Source organism: Cervus elaphus, chromosome 18 (genome assembly GCF_910594005.1).
Source record: "Cervus elaphus chromosome 18, mCerEla1.1, whole genome shotgun sequence".
In the NCBI taxonomy this organism is placed as follows: Eukaryota; Metazoa; Chordata; class Mammalia; order Artiodactyla; family Cervidae; genus Cervus; species Cervus elaphus.
The window spans coordinates 58,840,886-58,850,026 of NC_057832.1; positions in this window are offsets into that span (position 1 = coordinate 58,840,886).

The following is a 9,141-nucleotide window of genomic DNA, read 5'->3' on the forward strand; positions in this document are numbered from 1 at the left end:
CCTTTAAATGCATCTCTGAACTGAGACAAAAAGAAAAATGTCGAAGACAGAAATGAATTGAAAGTGGCAATGATAGAGGGAAGCAGGAACATAAATGCAAAAATTCTTAAAAGATTATCATATCAAATCTAGCAATATATATAGAGAGGTAGATAGATATGACATATATATTGTATATTTTGATATATATATATCCCCTGGAGGAGGAAATTGCAACCCACTCCAACAGTCTTGCCTGAAAATTCCATGGACAGAGGGGTCTGGCAGGCTACAGTCCAAAGGGTGGCAAAGAGTCAGACATGACTGAGCAACTGAGAGAGAGAGAAAGAGAGATGTATATCACAGATAATATATAATGGTTAATTGCTATTTATTCTATGAATATAAAGTAAGTTTAACATTCAAAAATCTTCCAGTTCTAGTCAATATGGAGGAAGTGCACTGCAGCTTATCTCTCCTACTGATTACAAGTAAAAACTGGAAAATATGCAAAAAGAAACTATTTAGGACTTAGAATATTAAATAGCAGTTGGGGTATTAAGAAGAAAAGTCAAAACTTGAAAAATGACAAGTGTAGTAGTAGTGAGTTTCTGAGATTTTTTTTTTTTTACACACATATCCATTTTCTGGGTTTTTTTCCTCCCTCCTTTAGCTTTTGTCTTTGGTCCAAGGGTGGATTGAATTAGAAAACTACAAAATTGGCACAATCAGCAAAAAATTCAGGGAGAAGCTCATCTTTTTGGCCATAGAGGGAGAACAAAAAACTGCTGCAAGTTATAAAGTGAGGAAAGAGTCCACTCTCTCTGTCTCTCCTTCACCTCCCCCCCAGCCCTGTATATAATCATATAGAAATTTAAACTGTCATAGATTGAAAGTCTTACAGTTATTGATTTTGAGGCCCACATCTCAGTGAGAATGATTGCATTGGAAAAAAAGTGGAAAATGCAGTTTCTGTTCACTTCAGCTTCTCTTTCTGGTTTTATTGTATGAAGAATTAACTTTTAGAACATTCATATAGAAATTTATTTATACAGAAACTGTTTAGATTGGCTGATGCTGTAGAAGTGGGACCTTACTGTGCTCTGATAAGGGCAGATCTGTGTAGACTTGAGCTTTGGGAGCACGATTTAGTCTCTGAAATAAAAATGACATTAGTAGAACTGATGGGAAGAAAAGTTTGAAACAACTGAATACAGCAAAATAGAAGGTGGGGGTATAGAGTAAAATTCCAAATATTTTGCTCACATCAGCCCTCCTTCAAATTCTTCCTTAGTCAAGGACATAGCAGAAAACAGAGTTTACTTCCAGATAGTTCAAATGAAGAGACTTTAAGGAAAGTGCTCCTTAGAGAAGTGTGAGCAAGATGACAGGAACAAATATGACTGAGTGAAAATATATATGGTTGTGTATTTACAGTGGGTCAGTTGGTAAAGAATCTGCCTGTAATGCAGGAGACCTGGATTCGATCCTTGGGTTGGAAAGATCCCCTGGAAAAGGGAATGGCAACTCACTTCAGTATTCTTGCCTGGAAAATTTCATGGACAGAGGATCCTGGAGGCTACAATCCACAGTGTTGCAAGAGTCGGACACAACTGAGCAACTAACACTTCCACTGTGATTGAGTAAAGCACCCAGAGCTGCACCCCCCACCCCATGCACCCAGAAAATAGGGAGGAAAGAGTGTTGCCTGAGACCCATGAGACCTGGGACCATGGTGAGGGGCTGCCTGCCACGGGGAGCTGCAGTCACGGGAGCTCCTGCCACAGTCTCAGGGTCAAAGCAGGAAGGATTAAGGAATGAAACACCCCATTCACTTCTCCCCCCATCCCTCTTATGCTGGTGCTGCCCACTGGCTGAACCCAATCTGAAAGCAGAGAGCAAGAAGAAGGCAGAGATTGGAGTGGAGTAGGGGTGGCAAACAGAAAAATGCAGGGATGCACCTGATCACATCACCCTGGCTCTTTTATGACCTATAAATTGCCTCTTTCGTTGGGGTTGTCTTTTGTGCATTACTCATCTCTCCTTCAATCCTATAGAATTTAGAGTTGGGATGTAAGGGCTTGGGAACATCTGCCTCCAGTTCTAGGACAGAGATAAAGGGAACAAGATGAGATAAAGGGAACAAGAGATAAAGGGAACAAGATAAAGGGAACAAGAAACACATGTTTCTGCTATATATCAGTCTTTTCTTGTCCTGAAATATCAGTAAAGGAGAAAACAGGAAGAAATTTTAGCTTGATTCTCCCCATCTCTGCTTCTGCATTGCATATATACCCCAGAGGAAGCACATTAGCCCTCTCCTTCATCCTCATTCTCTGTCTCTCTTTCTGTCACAAAAACACCAGAGGTCAGCATGTGTCCTTTAAAGAAGTGACGGTAACTATAGCCATGAAATTAAAAGACGCTTGCTCCTTGGAAGAAAATCTATGACAAATCTAGACAGCATATTAAAGAGGAAAGACATCTCTTTGCTGAAAAAAGTCCATATAGTCAAGGCTATCGTTTTTTCAGTAGTCTTGTACAGATGTGAGAGTTGGACCATAAAGAAGGTTGAGCACTGAAGAATTGATGCTTTCAAATTGTGCTGAAGAAGACTTGAGAGTCCTGTGGACTGCAAGGAGATCAAACCAGATCAATCCTAAAGGCAATCAACCCTGAATACTCATTGGAAGGACGGATGCTGAAGCTGAAGCTCCTATACTTTGGTCACCTGATATGAAGAGCCAACTCATTGGAAAAGACCCTGATGCTGAGAAAGATTGAGGGCAGGAGAAGTGGGTGACCAAGGATGAGATGGTTGGATGACATCACCAACTCAATGGATATGAATTTGAGCACATTGTGGGAGACAGTGAAGGACAGGGGAGCCTAGCATGCTGCTGTCCATGATGTCTTGAAGAGTCAGGTACAACTTTGTGACTGAAAGACAACTAACAAGTGAAATGCATACCACAGGTTTACATACAAAGTACTTTTTAATGATACCAAAAAACCGTAAGAAGAGAATTTCATTTTCTTTTTTCTTTTCTACCTGGTAATGAATGATTGTAAAGATGATATAAATATTTGCAGACTATGGGATCAATTATTTGGAATAGCTACAAGCCTTTCACCTTAGTATTCTGGCAAGTGTTAGAATTCAGCATCTAGACTCAGTTTTCCTTTTTATTTCCAGTAAAACAGATCCACACCTTTAGGCAGAAGACATTGGGGAGAAGGACACATCATTGTTTCTGCAAACATTTCTTGAGAAGTTAGCATGTGCCAGGCCTGTGCTATGTAGTATTTTATTTGCAGGCTTAGAACTGTGCACACAGCTAGGAAGTTGCAGAGTGCAGTTACCAACTCAAACACTCTGTGTTCCTTGATTTCTCTACCATTCTATATCCATCAGAAAGTAGTAATCAAAACAAGCTGGCCATTTTTTAAATAAAGCAGGACTTTTAAAGAGAGACCAGAAATTGAAATTTGTGTGTAGGGCTCTGATTTTTCTTATGGCTGATGTTTTTGGAGGGAAAAATCACAATATATCAATTTGGACAGTAAAACTGTTCTGCACAACTTTCTGCTTGTTGATTTCAATGGAAAGATTTATAGCACTTTTTTTTTTGCACTATCTATATTTGAGTCTGTATCTCAATCCTCCCAGATAAGATTGCAATTCCAAATTGTACAAACACAGTTCCATAGTTGTCAGAAGCTTTTCTGAGCCTTCACAGTTTGATGCCACAAATTGCCAGACAGCCTGCTTCTAGAGTTTAAATAGATCACCTCCCTTTGAACTCTTATCACATTCAGTGAGGCTATAGCTATATAGCACAAAAATAATCTTGACGGGACTAAAATACTATCAGCCTCCATCATCTATCCTACATTCTGCTAATAATCTAGGTAGACTATATGGATTTCAATATATGGATTGATAGCCTAAGGTAAGTAATATATCTGGATACTTTAAAGCTGGGGTCAACAAACTATGGCCCATGGGCCAGTTCTGGCCCACCACTTGCTTTTATAAATATAATTTTTTTAGAACACAGTCACACCCACTCATTTATATCTTGTCCATGGCTGCTTTCACATTATAACAGCAGAGTTAAATATAATAAGCCCCCTTCATATGAACCTTTAAGTTACAAACTTTCAAAGATGCAAATGTGCATCCACGTGTCCGGTCACGTAAGTTAGTTCATGTGTCTGGCCTACAGTGTCACGTGTGAGCATCGTCTACACGTGGTCAAGATTTTGTGGACTTGACAATACTATGTAGCATCTTTAAAGTGCAGTATTCTGGAAGCAAGCATAAAAGCAGCAGTGATGTAGCTGCCAAGCAGTGATGTAGTGTACTGCTAAGAAGCCCCAAGTGATAACAATGGAAACAAAAGTGAAAATAATTGAGAGAGTGGAGTGGGGTCAAAAGATGGAATCAGGGGCCCAGAGAAAGGATGAAAAGAGACAAGAGGAAAAAGAAGTAACTGAAGAATCAAAAAGATTCACAATGCAGGAAATGGCCAGAGATTTTCTTTATTTGAAGAGGCTCTGTTGTGTTTGAGGAATAGGACCCAAACGTAGAAAGGTACATGAAGTTTGCAGCAGCCAGAATGCATTGCATTCAGAATGCAATCCAATGCTACCATGTCACCCATGATGAGAAAAAAAGAGCTGCTACCCAGATATCACTGGATCATTTTTTCTGGAGGGCAAATAGAATTGAATCCAGCAAGAAACCAGAACCTGTGCCATCCTAAGGTGTGAATAAAATTGCAACTTGCCCCTCGTCTCCTATTGCTGACAATCCTTCAATTCTACCTCCTCCAGTCATTAACTCTTCTTGCCTGTTCACTTGATGCCAGCCCCTGTACGCCAACTGTTGTGCTGTACTACTGTACTTTTCAAGGTACTGTACTATAAGACAAAAAATATTTTATTTGTTTGTGTTTGTTTTTTATGTATTATTTGTGTGAAAAGTATTGTAAACCCGTTACAGTATATAGCAGATTGTGTTATTCAGATATCTTGGCTAACTTTATTAGACTTTATTAAGCTTTATTAGACTTATGAACAAATTGGACTTATGAACATGCTCTCAGAACAGAACTGTATATAGGGGACTCACTATAGTTAAGACAGAGACTGCAGAGGCAACACCCAAAATATTCACCATTTTATTTTTTAAAAAACGGTTTCCCAGTGCTGCTTTACCTGAAAGTTCTCCATTTTCTTGGGTTTGGTTTGATTTTGCTCTTTCTCAATAATAGGATCAGGAAGTAAAAAAGTTCCCTCATTATTCCCTTTATTTTCTTTGGTGCATTTAACCACTCTGAGCTAGTTATTACATCTCAACAAACCAGAATCAGTAATGTTAGCCGTAAACCTGCCCACTTTATAAAGTGTATGTAAAGGGTCATGTAGTAATAATAGGATATGTGCAATTCCTGTTAAGCAGAGTGTGAGGTGGTTCAAAAGGAGCTGGAATAATTTTCCATCTCATGAATTTCAGCCATGCTTTGGGTGAGGTGGGCCACGATGAGTCATAGGCAAGGTTTTGGAATCACACCTGGGTTCAAGCCCTGGCTTTACCAGTTAGGAGCTGTGTCTCTCCCCTGCCTATGTCAGTTTCCTCCTCTGTTACATGTAGTGTCCATATCACTGGGCTGTTAAGAGAATTAAATTGGATTGAAATGACTATGCTTCATGTAGTGGTGGTGCATACTGCCATTGGTGACTTAAGAAAGGAATTAAAAAGACAAAGTCAGGAATGAATGAAGAAAAAAAAAAAAGAATTAAAGCCACCAAAAGAATGAGGGCATTTCTCTGTATTTTTTGCCTTAACACTCCAATTTCTAGAGTTAAGAAATAGTTCTCTCTTTAGAGACAAGAGCAAATGCTTCGAATGTAAGATGTCTTCATAAATCAAATTATCCAGAAACTTAAGGGTTTGCTTGTTAAGTTGAACAAACAGAATTTGTGAAACCTACAGATGTTGTGCTCACTCTCGGGGCTCATTTCAAACCACACAAATCTTGAATGAGATGCGAATTCCTCCTCAGTGCATGTGTACACATAAGCAATAGCTGATTTTATAAGCTTGAGAAGCATATTTGCTTTCAGCAAGAAATAAGCTCTTACTTGGAAAACTGGCCTAAAATCCTATTACTGCAGTGGATTCATTTTCATTTATTTCCCAACAGGTAATGGAATTTACTTGGAGTATTGAGAGATAGTGCTTCACTGAGGCTGGGTATTGTCTCATTTACATGCAAATATTTTTATCTTCATCTTAGATAGTAATATAATCGTGCTCTATAAGGCTTGCTCTGCACCCAGAATTTAATTAATGATGTGTCTGCACAGTCAAAATAGAAAGTTGAAATGAGAAAAGTTTGGCATCACATAACTTCAAAGTCCTTGTCTAGTTTTGTAATTTCACTCATTTATTCATTCATTGATTTGACAATGTGTTAGACACTCGTATGTATAAATACATAAATGGAAACTCATAACCTTGCCTCCAAGGAAGTTATAATCTAATAGGGATACAGAGGCAAACAGAAAGAAACTTTCTAGTTGTAATAAACTAAGGACTAAGTACACTGGAAACATATGAATCCAAAGGGAAAAAAGATACCTTGCACAAAGGCAGTGTCTGACTGAGCCTTGAAAAATGGGCAGACAAATGCATAGGGCATGCCAGGCAAGAAACAGCGTGTCCCAAGTGTTAGTGGAAATGTAAAGTGACTCATTACTCTCAGAAGGTAAAGTGTTAAGCGGAGAGAGGGGCTGAAGGTATGAGACAGGTATGAGTGGAGGTTGGATGGGGTCCTAATCATAATATCAGATATGCAGATGACACCACCCTTATGGCAGAAAGTGAAGAAGAACTAAAAAGCCTCTTGATGAAAGTGAAAGAGGAGAGTGAAAAAGTTGGCTTAAAGCTCAACATTCAGAAAACTAAGATTATGGCATCTGGTCCCATCACTTCATGGCAGATAGATGGGGAAACAGTGGCTGACTTTATTTTTCTGGGCTCCAAAATCACTGCAGATGGTGACTGTAGCCATGAAATTAAAAGACGCTTACTCCTTGGAAGGAAAGTTATGACCAACCTAGATAGCATATTAAAAAGCAGAGACATGACTTTGTCAACAAAGGTCCGTCTAGTCAAGGCTATGGTTTTTCCAGTGGTCATGTATGGATGTTGAGAGTTGAACTATAAAGAAAGCTGAGTACTGAAGAATTGATGCTTTTGAACTATGGTGTTGAGAAGACTCTTGAGAGTCCCTTGGACTGCAAGGAGATCCAACCAGTCCATCCTAAAGGAGATCAGTCCTGGGTGTTCATTGGAAGGACAGATGTTGAAGCTGAAACTTCAATACTTTGGCCACCTGATGCAAAGAGCTGACTCATTTGAAAAGACCCTGTTGCTGGGAAAGATTAAGGGCAGGAGGAGAAGGGGACGACAGAGGATGAGATGGTTGGATGGCATCACCGACTCGATGGACATGGGTTTGGGTGAACTCCGGGAGTTGGTAATGGACAGGGAGGCCTGGTGTGTTGCAGTTCATGGGGTCGCATAGAGTCAGACACGACTGAGCAACTGAACTGAATCATGGAAGACATTGTCAAGCAAAACACTCCAGATTGTTCCTGAAGGAAATCAGAAGCCACAGGGGAATTTTGAGCTATAGAGACAGGGATCAGATTTGCACACCAGAAATGTCACTTCAGCAGCTGTGTGATAGTGAAGTAAGGCCATAAAGGGGGCAATCAGAAAGTGAAAATGTTAGCCTCTCAGTCATGTCCTACTCCTTGTGACCCTATGGATTGTAGCCCACCAGGCTCCTCTGTCTGTGGAATTATCCAGGCAAGAATAGTGGAGTGGTTTGCCATTTCCTTCTCCAGGGGATCTTCCCAACCTGGGAACAAACCAAGCTCTCCTGCATTGTAGATAGATTCTTTACCAGCTGAGCCACTAGGGAAGCCCTGGGGCAATCAGAAAGTGACCTAAAATGACAAGTGGGCAAGTGATGCCAAGGTCATGAACTATATAGAAATCCATGGTAATAGAGATGGGAATCTAAAATGAAAATTATTTAGCAGACAGGATCTTTAGAAGGCAGGCTTCCTAGGTGGTGCTAGTGGTAAAGAATCCACCTGCCAATGTAGGAACCTTAAAAAGTATGAGTTCAATCCCTGGGTCAGGAAATCCCTTGGAGAAGGAAATGGCAACCCATTCCCACTCCAGTGTTGTTGCCTGGAAAATCCCATGGACAGAGGAGCCTGGTGGGCTACAGTCCATGAAGTCACAAAGAGTTGGACAGGATAGAGCGCGCGCACACACATACTCCACACACATCTTCAGAATATAAGTATTGATAAGATGTGAACTTTAAAGGAGGAATAGTCATCTAAGATGATACCCTAATCTCTGGCTCATGTAGCTAACAAAGTTTTATTTATAAGATAAATTCAGCAGAGGCAACATGGAGACAGGTTTGGGGTCACTGCGGAAGATGATCAATTCTGTTTGGGATACCATCACTGCAGCATTTCTAAGCAGAGATGCCTGATAGGCAAATAGAAATGAAATTTGGGGATTAAAAAGTCTGGACCAATGCTACAAATATGGGAGTCATGGACATTTAGGTGATATTTGATGTGTGTAAACTTAATTGAGTTAAGGGATCCCAGCTAGCCTATAAAACATTACTTCTGGATGTGTCTGTGAGGGTGTCTTTGGAAGAGAGTAGCATTTGAATCTGTTCTCTGAGTGAAGTAGGTCTAAAAGATTACTCTCACCAAAATAAATAAGCATCATCCCATCATGAGGGCCTGAGGAGGGAGGGGAAAAAAGGGTGAATTCCTTATCTCTGATTGAGCAGAGGCATCCATTTCCTCCTCCTCTTAAACACTGGCACTCGTGCTTCTGGGGTTTTGGGCTAATACCAAGACTTACTTCATTGCCAGAACCCACCCCCAAAACCAATTCTCAGGTCTTCAGTTGCTGTTGGTGTTCAGTCTCTAAGTTATGTCCTACTCTTTGTGACCCCAGGGACTGCAGCACACCAGGCTTCCCTGTCCTTCACTCCCAGTTTGTTCAAATTCATGCCCATTGAGTTGGTGATGCCATCCAACCATCTC